General features: G+C 39.6%; 1 long non-coding RNA gene across 2 annotated transcripts; it reads right to left on the bottom strand.

Annotated features, from left to right (window-relative positions):
• Nucleotides 1-1,168: 1,168 nt before the first annotated feature.
• Nucleotides 1,169-16,606, bottom strand: LOC116625234. Of its 2 annotated transcripts, none has more exons than XR_004298040.1 (4): nt 15,227-16,606; nt 14,356-14,587; nt 6,274-6,395; nt 1,169-2,781 (listed from the first exon to the last, which is right to left on the bottom strand). It is a non-coding gene; the product is annotated as an uncharacterized LOC116625234 (long non-coding RNA). The 2 variants fall into 2 exon arrangements; XR_004298039.1 differs by having other exon boundaries at nt 1,169-2,776.
• Nucleotides 16,607-16,948: the final 342 nt, after the last annotated feature.

The raw sequence follows: 16,948 nt of genomic DNA, 5'->3' as shown, positions 1-16,948 counted from the left end.
AGAATTAAGCCCTAATGCTCTGAAGTATCTATTATATAAAATGAAATAAACTTTTCTTTTGATCTAAAATAGTATTGGCTATGTAACTTACTTAGAATAATAGAGAAAATGGTCCAATAATATTCTTTAAGTCTAATTCTCTTGCAGAACCCCAGTTGAGAAAGATAAATTCTCAATTTTAGTCATCTTTTCTGATAATCAATTTTTTGTTTCACTGATTTGTTCTATTATCTGCTCATTTTCTGTTTCATTAATTTCTATTATTTCCTTCCTTCTGTGCACTTTGGGTATAATTTCCTTTGCTTTTTCTATCTTCCTAAGGTACAAATATGGATGGTTGATTTAAAACCATTCTTCTGGGGCACCTGGGTTGCCCAGTCGGTTAAGCGTCTGCCTTCGGCTTGGGTCATGATTCCAGGACCCCTGCTCAGGAGGGAGTCTGCTTCTCCCTCTCCCTCTGCTGCTTCCCCTGCTTGTGCTCTTTCTCTAATAAATAAAAAAAACAAACAAAAAAACCCACAACAACCATTCTTCCTTTTAATATAAGATTAGCCATTATAAATTTCCATCTAAACAATGTTTTACCTGCACCCCACAAATTTTGATATTTTGTTTTTATTACCATTTAGTAAAATAGTTCTTAATTACCTTTGTAATTCTTTTTATTTGGTGAATATGTTATTTAGAAGTGTTTCTTATTCCAAATATTAGAGAATTATGTCAATATTTTGTTATTGATTTCTAATTTAATTCTTTATGTACAGAAAGTATGCTTAAAGATTTCAATAATGTTAAATTTATAAACACACTTTGATGGTCCAGCAAATAGTCTCCCTTGATAAATATCCCATGTACCCTTGAAAAGAAAGTGTCCTACAATTGTTGAATAGTGTGCTATAATTATCTTTTAGGTCAACTTGGCTGATAGCAGTGTTTAAATCTATATCTTTACAGCTCTTAGTCTATTTGTCAAACCAGTTACTGAGAGCAGAAGTGTTAAAATGTCCAACTCTGATAATGGATATATCTCTTTTTGCTTTCAGTCCTATCACTTTTTGATTTATATGTTTTGAGGCTCTGTTATAGGTAAACTCACATTTAAGACTGTCTTGTCTTCTTAATGAATAATAATTAATTATTTATATCATTATGAAATCTTCCTCTTTATCTCTGGTAAATACTCCTTTCCTTGAACTCTACTTTGCCTATCCTTGACACAATTACTGCATCTTTACTATGATCAATGATTTTTTTCTCTTTTAACCCATCTATGTCTTCGTGTTTAAAGTGCATCTCACGTAACTTATTAGAATGGCTGAAATAAAAAATAGTGACAACATTAAATGTTGGCAAAGATGTAGAAAAACTGGATCACTCATACACTGTTAGTGAGATTATAAATGACAAAGCTACTCTGGAAAAGAATTTGACTGTTTCTTATAAAACTAAACATGTAACTCCCCTAGAACCTAGCAGTTGTACCCTTGGGCATTTATCCCAGAGAAATGAAAACTTATATACACACAAAAACTCTGTACACAAATGTTCACAGATCTATTTGTAATAGCCAAAAGGAGGAGACAATCCGGAGGTCCTTCAATGAATGAACAGTGAAATAAACAGTGATACATCCACATCATGGAATACTACTCAGTAATAAAAGGAACAAATTATCAATACATGCAACAACTTAAATGTATCTCCAGGGAATTATATTGAGTGAAAAAAGCCAATCCCCAAAGATTGACAACTGTATAATTTCACTTACTACATTCTTGCAATGACAAAATCATAGAGAATAGATTAGTGGTTGCTAGGGGTCAGGGATGGGGTCTGGGAGGTGGGTGTGGCCAAAAAAAAAAAGCAACAAGTCTGCTAATTTCAAGCTCTGTGTTATTTCTGGGTCTGTTGCTATTGACTCATTTTTCTCCTGGTTAAGTGCCACATTTTCCTACTCCCTCACATGTCTTCAAACATATTATGTATACTCAATTATGGATTCTATGCTGTTATATAAGTCTGAATTTTAAGACTGTTGTGTTTTGCTCTGGCAGGCACTTAATTTATTGACAGGTCAGCTTTATCCTATCAAGGCTTGGTTTTAAGCTTTTTTATGATGACTCTAGTGTAGCCTCTCTTCTAGAGCTAGAATAACCTTACTCTTAAGCTATACATTTTCTGGGGTCTCAATTGAATGTCCAGGGTGCTTATGAGGTCCCTCCATGTTGGATGGTTGTAACTCCATCTTCCTCTCTTGTGCAACCTCCAAGATTTTGTTCAGTTCACAGTTATCCAATAGCTGTTCTCTGTCTAATCTTACTGAATCTTGATCTATGCATACACAGCTTTCTAGTCACCCAAAACCCCCAGGAGACCCTGATGCAGATTTCTGAAGCCATCTTATGTGTGCATCTGCCTCCTCCTCAGTAACCTGACCTGTAACTTCCTGCGGCATCAGCAGCCCGCAAACTCTATTCTCTCCTGCCTTCACCCAGTGAAACCACTACCTTAAAAAGAAACACACTTAAAAACAAAAAGTAGGCTCAACTTGTTTTTAATTGGGCTTCACTTACTTGTGCTTAAGTTTGAATGGTGGTCTCAGGTAGAAAGCTGTAGTGAAATATGGTGTTTTCCTGATCTCAAGCATCACAGCCCCATGCTCTCTGTTGTCCAATGTGTGAAAACAGTTTATTCACATACTTTGTCCAGCTTTACAGCTCTTCATAGCAGAAAGGTTCAGTCCCATGACCATTTTCCACAAAGGCTGCTACTGCATCTACACTTAAAGATGATGCTTTATTTCATTCTCATAATAACTCCATGAAATAAATACTCTTAAACCATTTCCTGGCTAAGAAGGAGGACCAAACTTAGATAAGTTAAACACTTTCTGTTATTCTTTAAGCCCCTCAAGGGTAAAAGCGAATTTTATTCACTCTGTTCTTCATCGCACTTTACTCGGTCCTTTGTACACAACAGATGCTCGATAAATAAACTAACATTTTGGTAGGTGCTATTTTCAACATTACACACATGAAAAACCTAAATCTCAAATTGGGGAAAGAGGAAGAAACAGAGCTTGGATTTGCAAACTACAGATCACAGGCCCCAAGTGACCCACATGTCCTTTTTAAATAAAGTTTTATTGGAACACACTCATACTCATTCTTTTACAATTGTCTCTGGCTGCTTTCATGCTATGATGACTAACTTGAGTACTTAGGCCTGCAAAGCCTAAAATATTTACTATCTGGTCTTGGGCAGAAGTTTGCCAGCCCCTGATTTAGTGTCTCTTACATGCCAGGCAATCTGCTCAGCACTGTTACATACTTTTCACCTCATTAAATTTCCCAGCCATGTTGTGAAATAATAAATAATGCCACTACCCAGATGTGGACTCTGAGACCCAGAAAGGTAACTTGTCCCAGGTTTTATGGCTCATGAGTGGCAGAGCACATATTTGAATTCTGATTTGTCAGACTGACACCTATGCTTTTTTTTACTTCTAACAGTCAGAGAAACTTGACAAGAAATGGAAGATGCTAAACGGGAGGGCCCTTTTTGTGATTTGCATATCATCACATATGGGCAAGTGGGACTAAAGCTAAAGTAAGCTGAAGAGCTGGCTTTATATCCTATAATAAAAATAGTTAATACCATTACTATAAGAAGTGTTTTATATGTTAACCCCTGTCCTGATTAAGAATTATGTGCACGTGGGGTGTGTGATACATATGTTGTGTGTGTGTATATACATATGTATCACACAAATATATAGGTATATATATGTAAAAGATATACATGTGTGCGTATATATAATTTGGTTTTAATTTTCATATTCTATGAGGATGTCATTTTAGGTACAGAAAGAAATGCTGAGTAGGTTTATATTACAACATGGTAACTAGTAAATCAAGTGTTCAACTTGGTTTTCTAACTCACTAGTGCTCTGTGTATACCTGCTTTCCATTCTTTCTCAACTCCCTCCTAGGTTTTCATGACCTCAAACACTACCACAGGGCATGAGGAAGGAGAATGTCTTACAGGTCCTCTCTGGTCACACAAAGTACCAAAGGCCCACTTGTCAACAGCACTTCTGGGCTTCCTTGGCAATCTTCCAGTCCTCATTCCCAGCCCTTTCAAGATGTGATGTGGTTTTTTTCCCCCTCTCTCTTTTTAAGTGCTTTAAGCTCTGAGCCATCATCATTTAATTTTAGATTATCTTCTGATTTCCTACGTGGGCCGAGAATGAGAGTAGTCTGGGGAAAAATGGTAGTGACAATAAATGAGAAGGGAAGCATTTGTGAAAATCTTTTTCTTCTTTTCAAGAAGAACTGTAATAGTGTTTTGTATCAACATGACTCCTGCCTTCAGCTGTAACAAAGTTAGAGAAAATGTTGGTGCTATAAATTGAGAGTTCAGGAGGTAACTCTATTGACCCAGTCTTTTCAATGGGATTGGTATTATAGGTTTCCCGCATAGAAACCAGTGCAGAAATATTTCTAAAGTAATTTCGTCTTTGCCAGTAGCCCTTTCCTCCCTCCTTATGCCTCTTCTCTTTCCCAAGGTGTTCCTAAGTTCTTCGATCTCCTGGTGTCTTCTGTTCATGCTCTCCTTCCAAACCTCTGCAACTTCCTGTGGTGCCCGAGATCAAATTGCTCAGGGGGCAGAGGTAGGGACATAACTTACCATTTGCCAAATTGGGTTTTCTTATAACTGGTTCAAAAGAGAGCTTTCTCATAATAGACACACCAATAAATGTTATACAGACACAGGGAATGTCAAATCTACAGGACAACTAAGAGTCTGATGAAATAGAAGATGCCATGTCTATAGACCATTTTCTTAAGAGTTTTGTTCGTGGAAAGATAAAGGGATACAGGTCACAGCTACCCTCATGGGTGCTCCCGGTAGGTTGTTATTTTTAGAGATGTTCCAAAGGTAAGAAAGAGCAGAGAGTAAGCATGCAAAACCTGAATGCAAATGTGACATCTTCTATAGCCAGCCAGAAAATTCGGGGTGCTTTAGGATTGTGCAGTCATTTCTCCAGTAACAGACACCACACTACATTCTATCCCAAAGGGAGCAGGATTGGCACTGACAGCCAAGGGGAAACCAAGGAGCCAAAAAATCACAGCAAAGGAGAAGCGAACCACTAAGTGGGACAACAATCCCCCAGGGGCTAGGAAGCTGGCCACCATTTCAACTACATCTTCACCAAAAGTTTTTAATTGAGTCAACTGAGAATTTTCTTTTTTCCTTGTGGGGATACATCCTTGATTTTCTAATAGCAGTTAACAAGAACAATTGGGTTCATTTTAGAACCACCAGCTGGAACACACCAGTTCCATAAAGTGAGAGCTAACTGTCCTTCCAATTTAAGTCATCATGTAGAAGCTTCCACCATGGCCTTTGGATTATGCCTATCCTGAATCAGCTCACTCTCTTCCAGCTTGCCCATTTCCATAAATGCCATCTTCCCTGTCATCCAAACCTTAACTTTGCTTCCCCTCTGTCCTTCATTTCCCGAAATCCAGTCCACTGGCGGATGCTGCCCTTACTGACAGCATCGGCAGCTGATTGGGGTTACCTAGGGAAGCAGCAGGGGTCAAAGACGATTCCAACGTCATCAGTTGGAACCACCACCATTTCTTTGCTCCCTGCCTGAAACCCCAGTGAAAGAGGTAGGGAAAAAAGATTAAATGAGTACACCATGCTCTTCTTCACTGCAGGTACCCGCCTTAGGTTGTTGGGTCTGAGCTGGACAAGGGGAAAGAAATGAGATTGGAATCTGAGACTTACATGGGCTGGGCTTTGTCCTGACTAAAAAGGCCTAAAAAGCAATGGAATCCTCTTAAAATGTTAATAGAGGACAAGAATGGAGTAAACTGGCAGAGCGTTTTTATATGGTGACTGAAAAACAAGAAGGCCTTCCCAGCCTTGTACTCCACTGAATTCAGACTTATAAACAGATTACACTGTTTTTGTAACTTAATTTACATAGCCAAGACCCAGGCCGAGGCTAGTGAAGAAAACATATTTTTTGGAATCACAGAGGTCCAGCTTCAAATCTCTGTCACTTAATACGTGGGTGAAATGGATTACTGCACATCTCTCGAGTATGTTTTTGCATCTATCAAATGACTACAGCATCCACCTTCTGCATAATCATCCCATGTGGATGACTCGGGATAACGCATAGCCAGTGATTAGCACAATACTGGACACAATAAGCCCTCAACAAATCATTCTATTGTTATCATATTTGATTACCTGTAATGTCTGTTTCTTTCATTCCCATCAATTCAAATGCTATGGCTCCTCTTCAGGTTCCACCTCTTTATGAATCCATCCCTAACTATATTTGAGAGTTTCGTTCAAGTATTTGAAAGTGACTGTCAGGAGAAAAAAAAAAAAAAAAAAGTGGACATTCTGGATAGCTCTCACAGGGCAATTTTACACAGAAATAAAAAGAAACAGATTTTAAGTTCAGTATCTGAAATAGGTTTCCAACAATTTAAGCTAATCGATAACAGATTAGAAACCATGAACTCAATCTCCACAAATAGGGATACTGCTGAATGCTGCCACATAACAGCATATATAAGCTTTGGTAGCTGATCGATGGATGGAGGTTTAAATCCCAAGTCCACCACTTCCTGGCAGCAAGAACCCTGGCCAAGTTGTGTTACGTCTCTGAGTCTGTTCCTTCAGTGTGAAAACAGGTCTTAATAAAACCTATGGTGTCGGGGTTGTTCTGAAGATTAAGTGTTCTAAGAATCTCCACCACCAAAACAAAACACTGTCGTGGCCTCCCAGGGTACCGAGGTAACAAAGATAAGGATTGAGCGCTGTCGGACTCATACAGCCTGAGGAAGGTGGGGAGGCATCACGGTGCCTACCAGGACCACAGAAGATGGCAAGACAATGGCCAAAGCCCAGACCAGAAAACAGTATTTTTGACACAACCTCTTAAAGACAAAAATCTCTTCTTACACATGCAAACATTTCATGATATCCTCGAATAGTAGCCCCCACTACAATAATATCCCACATCCAATGGCTGGAGAACAGGGGCGCTTTTCGGAAAGAAGGAGATGACATTATGCAAATGGGAGTTTGCTTCCTTTCCAGATGTTCTAGATGTTGTGAAAAGTTCCGGGAAGATTCGGGTGCTGTGTGCCAGTTATTTGGAATAACAGCGCTCTCTGCAACTTCTCTTATCAATATGTCAAAGTGATGACCAATTTTACCAAAACCCTACATATTTTTTCTACCTTTATTGAGATATAATTGACATCCAGCATTGTGTAAGTTTGAGGTATACGATGTGTTGATTTGATACGCTTCTATAATGCGAAATAATTACCACCATAGCATTCGCTAACACCTCCATCATGTCACCTAATTATCATTTCTTTTTTGCAGTGAGAACATTTAAGATCTACTATTTTAGCAACTTTCAAGTAAATAATAAGAGTATTATTACCTATAATCACTATGCTGTACATTAGATCCCAGAACTTATTCATCTTATAACTGGAAGTTAGTACTTTTTGACCAACATCTCCCCTTTTCCCCCACCCCAGCCCCTGTTAACTACTATTCTAGTGTCTGTTTCTATGAGTTCAGCTTTTCTTAGGTTCCACATGTAAGTGATATCACACAGTATTTGTCTTTACCTCTCTGATTTATTTCACTTAGCATAATGTCTTCAGGGTCTCACACGTTCTTACAAACGGCAGAATGTACTTCTTTCTCATGGCTAAATAATATTCCATATATTGGGCTGTTTCCCTATTTTGGCTACCATGAATAATGCTGCAATGAACTTGGGGTGCAGGTATCTCTTCTAACTTCTGTTTTCCTTTCCGTTGGATGTATACCCAGAAGTGGAATTACCGGGTCATGTGGTATGTCTATTTTTAATTTCTTGAGAAATGTCTCTAATGTTTTCCACAGTGGCCGCACCAATTTACATCCCCACCAACAGTGCACAATGCCTTGTTTTTCTCCACATTTTCCCCAGTATTTGTTATTTCTTCTCTAATTGATCACAGATCACAGCCATTTTAACAGGTACGAGGGGACTGATTCCTTGTTGGTTATGGTCTATGGTATTTTGCAATAGCAGCTCAAGCAGGTTAAGCCAGTCCTCCTGGGACTCCTCAGTAAGATGATTTACATTTCTGCTGTGAACTCCTATGATGGTGTGACAGTCCTCAGTGTAAGGGAGTCCCTTACCTTGGTAGTGGCCTGGTCACTAATGGAAAAACCAAGCTAAATTTTTCTTTCTGTAGTTGTGCTTTTATGAATTATTTAACTGGGCTTTGTCCCTCCCTTTATTTAATTGCACTCACAGAGAAGTACGGACTGTTGGCATTAAGAACCCTCTAGAAGACAAAGCAGTTGATTATTCTTATCATCAAAGTAGGCTCTCATATTGGTGCGGTAAGAAGCACTGCACAGAAATAGCTTGTTGGCAGAATTACACTCTCAAGGGCGAATATCTTCAAGCCATCCTTGACTCTCTACAGCAGAAAGGCAACCGCGTACAATGTTGAGGCGTGGGGAAAATGTTGAACTGAAGGCAGAAGGAGCTCATGTGAAATTGTGAGTGGCCTTCCATGACGCCCATCAAAGAAAAGATTCACAATGATTCACTTTCCTTTCCAGCGATGGTAGGACTACTATCCCCAGGTAAGCCCTGTCCTCTTCCTGGCTTATTAACTGATGGTTTGAATGAACACTATCTTTTTACCTACTTGCCTTTGCAAGTAGGGTTCCTTGTCAGGAAGTCCTCCTCCCCAAGCTGGCCTCCATCCCACCCCGTTCTTCTGGGGAATTCCTCCGGGGCCTTCCACACCTAAACAATAACGCTAGCAAGCACTTATGTAGGGCCTACTATGTACCTGGTGGTGTAGAGGCCGAGGGTGGGGTAGTGGGAGGAGCTGCTTCAGATGCAAGCAATAAGGAGTTGCACTGTCGATAGAGATTTTAAAAACAATAATAAAGCCAAAAAATGAGTCTGCTTTTTCTGACTACCATATGTTGGCAATTCTAAACAATGTCAGTAATAAAACACTCCTTATCTGCTGGGGAAGACTTTTCCCGCTGAGCTCCCCTTCCTCCTTAGTGCATGTTGGCTGTGCCTAGCACCTTCCTAAGCATTTACATATATTAACTTCTGTAATTGAACCCCATTTGATAACAGAGAGAACTGAAGCACGGAGAGATTGTGTGACTAACCTCAACGCATCTAGCTTGGTCGCACTGCCTAGCACATAAGTGACATGCTCAAGGTTTCAATCCAGACAGTATTACACCAGTTCACCCACCTCACCGCCAAACATACGCCTCTCAGAATATCTAGTACGCATATAAATATGCCTCTAGGATGGCACCCCGGATCCACCTAGGATCTCACAGCTCCCTACATGTGTTCCTTAGTGTCTGTTTATATTTTGTATTACAGCACTCCCTGGGCTGCAGGGCAGCAGCCCCCAGACCCTTGAGCCTAGTACAATGGCTGGCTCATAATAGATGCCACATGAATGAATGGATGAAAGCAGCCTTTGGTCCCAGAGCTAGAAGGATTTATGTATATTACGTGTATATTATGACAGACTGGTGGAAAGCTCTGGATTTTGATTTGGAATTCAAGAACAGCCTTCAGTTCTAACTCTGTTACTAATTATCTCTGAGACCTAGAATCAGGCATTTAATAGATCTAGATATTTGTTTCCTAGTCTGTAAAATAAAGGATGGAATATCATACCAGTGATATTCAATAGATGTTCAATTTGCTTTCTTCAAACTAAATGCAAATGGGTTTCTTTTTTCCTTCCCATTGCTAACAAGCATTTTTGTAGAAAAAACTTTTTATTTAAGTATAACATACTATAGAAAGCACACAAATTAGAAGTATACAGCTTAATAAATTAGCACAAGGGAAACCACCTAGATCAAGAAACAGAACATTACCAGCCCTCTGGTACTCTCTCGCATAAGTCAAACGTGAAGCTCCCCTGACTTCTAACATCACAGATCAACTTTCTAATACATGAAAAAAATTTTGTATAAATTCTTTTGCGTAAGTCTTCTTTCCCTCAACATTCTGTTTGTGAACTTCATCCATGCTGTTGTGTATAACTACAGTGTATTCATTTTCCTTGCTGCATAGTATTCCACTGTGTAAACACCATGTATAATCTACTTAACCATTCTACTACTCATGAATATTTTGGATAAATACAAAGAAAGCTATACCTAGTGAATCATAATAAAACTGCTGAGAAGATCAAAGATATCTATTAAAAATTATCCATTTAGGGCACTTGGGTGGCTTAGTCAGTTAAGCGTCTGCCTTGGGCTCGGGTCATGATCCCAGGGTCCTGGGATGGAGTCCTCTATTGGGCTCCCGGCTCAGCAGGGAGCCTGCTTCTCCCTCTCTCTCTCTCACTCTGTCCTTCGTGAATGAATAAAATCTTTAAAAGAAAATAAAAAATATCCATTTATTTATTTTTCCAAAGAATGCTAATTTTCTTCCCCCTTTCTGGGAACTATTCCTTTTTCCTAACTCTAGCTTATTAACACCCAGATACAATTTCTGAGGAGTGTTGAAGGTGGTAAGTTTTGCCAGAATCTGGAACAGTGCTTTATTAATGGCACAGAGCTCTGGATGCCTGCTCGGCATGTTCTTTGGTGTGGTCCTCTCCTCCACTCCAAAAAATCCTCTCCCTTGACTCTCAGTATCCCTGAGCCTTGGTCCCAGAGAATTGCTAGTGAGAGATAGAAACCTGTATTCTCACTTCAAGTACATGTGCCTGGCACATAGAAGGAACTCAACAAATAATTATTTTGTGATTGCTACTCATATTCAGCACTCACCACTTAGCTCCAAGTTCTTTCCTCATTTTTGGGTGATAACATGTCTACCAATAGCTACTTCAAAATCTCTTAATTCTTCTGAGATCTGCATTCTTACTTGATAAATAAGTCCCCATTCTATTTTTAATGAGCAACTCCAAAGTTTCCCTTCTTTATCCTAACACCTTCATTTATTTTTTTAAGGATTTATTTATTTATTTTAGCAGGGGAAGGGCAGAAAGAAAGAGAATCCCAAGCAGACTCCCCGCTGAGTGCGGAGCCCAATGCAGGGCTCGATCCCACGACCTTGAGATCATGACTTGAGCCGAAATCAAGAGGCGGACACTTAACCTACTGAGACACCCAGGTGCCCCTCTAACACTGTCATTTAAAAAAAATTTACTTCAACCTTCATTTTTACTAACCCTCTTGTCCTTTCCAGCTCAAAGGAATCTGTGTCCTCCTTTTTTCTCTAAAGCTAGATCCCATCTGAGAGATATGGTTGTTATATTTATTTCCTCTCTCTGGCATCTTCAAATTTCCCTTCCCCATAGACTTCAACCCAACCTGTGTGTTTCTCCTTCACCTTGAAAGAAAATCTCAGTATGATCTTGGTGTTGGCTCTAGCTACCACCTTATTACTCCTCCTTTACCGACATATTTCTTGAAAAGAAGCTCAAGGATATACTGACCACCTGTCTTGAAACCTTGAAATGGCCTCTACGCACTTCCAAGGTAAGGCATTCTACCTCCTTGCTTGACCTCTGCTTCCACCCCTGGCTTTTCTTCTTCCTCCTGTCCCCCAACTCTGAATTCTGAGCATTTCTGAAAATTCAGCCTGGGTGCTGAGTTCTTTCTTCTGCTACAAATGTTCTGTCTGCTTCTTGGATAATGTCCGTACAAATGACACCCCAATCTCTACCTTCCACCTTGTTCTCTCACTCCAGTCCCTGCTGTGTTGTCTTTGATTCCTGCTGAACGTTCCTACTTGGCTGTTCCATTTTCTTCCCTCAAATAAACACTTGCCAAACTGAGCTCGTCCTTTTCCTTCCATCCACACTGGGCTCAGCATGCTAAATTCCTCACCTTCATCAATAACACCAACATTTCTCCACTTAGGCAGGCTTGAAAACTCCATCATCACTGACATTCCTATCTTTCATTACACATAGTAATCAGTCACTATGACTCAGGGAGATTGTTCTTTGAAAAGACTCGAGCAGCCATGCCTTTTTCTTTTTTCTATTCCCACACTCATCCATGATTTATATTAGCTGATGCCATTACAAAGCTCAAGGAAAACGTGGCATCTTCCTTTTCTCGTGTTTTCCCGTCTTGATGGGCCTATAAATTTTTCTCTCTCTGAAAGGTATTTTTAGTTCTAAGCTATTTTCAACATGAATTCTAGGAATGAGCAAGTCTTCCATGGCTAACTCTCCCAGATCTGCTCATGTGTCTTAGGCTCTTAATAAACCTCACTTAGGAGATTCTCCCAAAGGCAGAGAATATTCTAAAATCAAAGTTTTACAAAATCATTAGAAAATACCTTCAACCACTTTACAACAGCCACCACCATTCTCACCTAGAAAAGCAGAGATGTTCCCACACATTCTTATCTTGGTAGTCAGAAAAGCAGACTCCTTATTTCTCCATAACGGAAGAAGAGCAGAAGCTGTGTCTGCCACTCTGTAAATGGTGCCTCATCTAGCTCCAAACACACACATTTCTTATGGTTCTGGAGACTGGTGAGGTCCTCCTGCACGCACTACCTTCTTGCAAGGTCCTCACCTGGCAGAGAGGCAGCTCTGGTGTCCTCCTCCTTTTAAGGGTATAATTCCATCATGAGGGCTCTAAACTCATGGCCTCATCTACACTTGATTCCCTCCCCAAAGCCCCACCTCCAAGTACCATCACATGGGATTAGGGCTTTAGCATATGGATTTTGGGGAGACACAATCACGTAGACCACAGCAAGGATGCCCAAACCCAACTCCTTACCTCCTCAGCTCTCTCCCACCCTGTTTGCACGTCCAAGTCTGCCTCCTCCTGCGTCTCTGATTTCCTGTACTTCAGGGAACAGTGTGACCACCCACCAGGGCCCAAGCCACACACCCAGAAGTCCACGTACATGTCACCCTCTTGCCTGAGCTCAGCCATCACTAGGACCTTGAAACCATAAATCTGTCATTTGCATCCACTGCTCTCAAGCATGCTGCTACCGCCCCACATCAGTTGGCAGTAGCCTCTTTCCACGTCCCTCTGTGTCCATGCTTGCTCCAGGCTCATCGTGCTCCACAAAACCTCCAGAGGAACCTTCCAAACTGGCAAAAACCATTCATGACACTTCCCCAATAAAATCTATCTACTTTCAAGCCATTTCTTTCTCTACTTGCAATTCCTTCCACGCCCAAGTCCAAGTTTATGTTCTCGCCGCACAGAATCACTGCAGGTCACCAAATGTCCCATATCTCCTCCTGCCTCTGTGGGTTAGGCTCATGCTCTTTCCTCTGCTTGATGTTCATCCATCAGTTTGTCAATCCAGAAATCTCCAACTGACCCTAGAAAACCCAGTTCAAATGCTGCTGCCTTTCAGGCACCTTCCCTGACCTCTGCAGGCCAATCTAGACATTCTATCTTCCACACTTTTATGGCATCACACACAGCTCCATAAATCAGTGTTCTCACCATTGCATAATGGTTTGTTTGCAGGAATATCCTCTAGCACCTAGACTGGATACTGTACATCATGACAATAATAATGATAATATAATAATAATAATGTTACTATAATATATATATATTGTTATATATATGCTATATTAACATTATATGTATTATGTTAATGATAATGTATTATTAAAGTTTTTTCTCTTGTTTCTAAAAACTGTTATTAATGTTAAATCTTTGATAGAATTCAGGTCCTTTTGCTAAGCCATTTATTAGTATGAACCATGTAAAATTGCTATTTTGTTGGTCCAAATGGTCATATATTAATGATTTCATGTAGCTTGACCTAAAACATTCATCTTTCTCATTTCATCTTCACAACACCCCTAAGAGGTAGATATGTTATATGTTTATTACCCTCATTGTATGGGTAAGAAAACTGAGGCTCAGAGGTTTTAAGTAACTTTGCCCAAGGTCATAGGAACAAGAAAGTGAAGGAGCCAAGACTCTAATCCAGAACTGCCTGACTCTCAGTGCTCTTGCCCATGACGATATCCTGACTCCCAAAATTGTTTAATTGTGTAATCAATTGATGAAGCAGTGACATGGGGGCCCCGAAGATATGACAATAGTTGGCTACATAAAGATGTCTGTGTTCAGCAAATCCAGAGTGGACAAATCCTGATGTTCCTGTGGCAGTTGAAATAGGTTTCTCTGCAGGAAGCAAAGGATGGTAAATAAGAAATGAATTAATAAGGAAGGTTATAGAATCTCCTTCAAGAGAAGGATTTCTTCCCCCAATGGAGGATAGATTCTCACCTGTCTGAGATGGTTTAAATATAATCCTTTGTGAAGGTCAATAAATTGGGCGCACAAAGTCCTTTTCAGGCTCTTTATGATACTCAGACACACCGGCTTAATGTGGCTCAGCACGTGGCCTGAGAAAGGGAGGGCGCTGATCCCGCAGTCTCTCTGTCTTTAACTCCCTCAGCCCTCTGACTCGGCCTTCTTTGGGACATATGTAGGGACTTTTTGTGTGTCATTCTGCTTCCTTCGAGAGAAAAATGCATCAAAAGCAGTAAATGTGAGTGGCTCATTTTGGTATCTTCAAACATTTAAGATTTTTTATTAAATGGAACTTCTTTCCTCTTGTGAAAAAATCCTGTAGTATCAACTGACAAGAAGTCCCTGAGTTTTGTCTAAAATCTATGAAAACTCAGCAACTCAAACCATGAGAACAAAGTTTTCTTAAGTGTGCTTTTGGCCCAATCATTATCAGATATAACATAATTGTTTCTCTTTCCATCAGCATCATTTTAAAATATGGTCATTTGGATGTTAATTCCCTCCAGGTAAAAAGTCTGGAAGATGAGCCAGCATTTCAGTCAATAAGAAAGAGATCTAACTAGATCACGAATAGAAAATAACACATCCACACATCTAAGCAAGTGTTCAGCAATTCTTAGTTAGAGCCACTACCACCTCAAAATAATGCTAATGGAAAAATATTTTTCCATAATTGTCACTCCATAGAAGCATGACTTTCCACAATGATAATGAATAAGTACAAAATAACATTGCTCTAGACCCTTATTCTCAATAAAAATAACAATAACTACTTGCATGGAACCTTAAAGTAAAATGATCTACCAAATGATCTAGCTCATTTGATCCATATAACAATTCTTACCATTTATGTCACCACTTTAGAAGATATTTACAGGAAACTTGGATCAGAGAGATGAAGCAAATTGCTGTGAGTCACAAAGCCAGAAATAGCAGAGTCTAGACTAGAACCCAGGCGTTTTCCTGATTCCAAATCTTATGATCTCTCTACTGCATCTTTCTGTCCACATGGCCAAGCTTTAAAAAAAAAAAAAATAGCATTTCTAACTCAGCAGTATAGAAAATCAAGAGCCAAAGAAAAAATGGCCAATTTGTGAAAAGAGGCACATTTTCTTAATTTTGGTAATTAAGCTTGAACATTAATTCCTCACACTTGTAAAAAACATCAATACTAACATTTACTGAGCATTGACATCTTGCTACTGTACTAAGTGCTTTATGTGGATTATCTCATCTCATCCTTATAAGAAGTCTAGAAGATTGGCCCTCTTCTGATTTTACTAATGTAGAAACTGAAGTTTAAGCTATAAAACCTTAGCTTTCCCAAGGTCACATGGTTGGGAAAGTTAAGTGGCAGAGCTATGGTCTGAACCCGTATCAGCTGAACCCAGAACCTAGGCTCTTAACCACCATGCTAACCTGCTATGCTAGTGGTTCTCAAAGCTTGGTCCTGGACAGGCAGCATGGGCATCGCTGGGAACTTGTTAGAAAAACAAATTCTCTGGCCATCCTAGACCTACTCTGGGAGTGGGATCCAGAAATCTGTGTTTTAACAAGCCCTGTAGATTCTCCTAAGGCACACTAAAATCTAAGAACCACTGTGCCAGACTGAAACAAGAGTTAATGGTAACCATTTACAAGGAGTCAGTATGTGCTCTGTGCTTTCAGGGAATACAAAAAGGAAGTGAGAGAAGTTGAAGACAACTAATAAGGTTGTTGAAAATCAAAGTCTTCAGGGGATAGTAAAGCCAAAAAGGGAAGAAATAACCTTAGTGCATGCAGAAGCTGAAAACAGCAATGATGAGCAATTAATCAGGCAATATGTTACACTGTAATCAAGGATCAGAAAATTCCGGAAGGACTAAATGATAAAGAGTTTATTACTGCATGGTAAATGATCATTAATAAAACGTGGCTGTTAAAAGAACTAAAGAGATGAATAATCACATAAGGAAATGTCAGCTGTAGAAGGAATAACTTGTGGTCTTAATCACTTGGAAAAATTACAGGTATGGACACAGAATCAAAATAAAAGAATGAGATTAGCAGTGCTATTAGAACCTAGCACAAACTTGATAGCTCTTTTTATATAAAATCAAGATAGTTACAAAGGCACCATGCACTTTGAACTGGCTAACATTTCAACTGCTAAAAATAATGAATTTACATAATTGTAGTAGCACATTGCATCAATCCCTATCTGGGGTAACAACAAATTACTTTGTTGGAGTTGCTGAAATGCAGAGATGACTTGACTTGGAAGTGATCTGGTTATACCTAGGATTTTATCTGGCTGATGACTTCTGACTTCAAATTTTAGTCATTCAAATTTGTCTTTGTGAGTGCACCCCACCCCCACCCCCACAGGACTCCTTTGGCAAGGTCATGCAAATATTCTGACCAAACTGAATGTCAGAGAGTTCTTTAAAAATGGTTACAGGACTTCTAGTTCTAAGATGGAGTAGCCCCATTTCTCCCTTTTACACAGGCAGAGGTCCTGTAACTTTCCTAAAGGATTAACTCTGCACATGAATGCTTCCAAAGAGAGGACCAAGAGCAGCTTCTC

This window comes from Phoca vitulina, unplaced genomic scaffold (assembly GCF_004348235.1).
Source record: "Phoca vitulina isolate PV1807 unplaced genomic scaffold, GSC_HSeal_1.0 scaffold75, whole genome shotgun sequence".
Lineage (NCBI taxonomy): Eukaryota > Metazoa > Chordata > Mammalia > Carnivora > Phocidae > Phoca > Phoca vitulina.
Note: the sequence above shows the minus strand (reverse complement) of the source record. Positions and strands in the feature narration are given on the sequence as shown.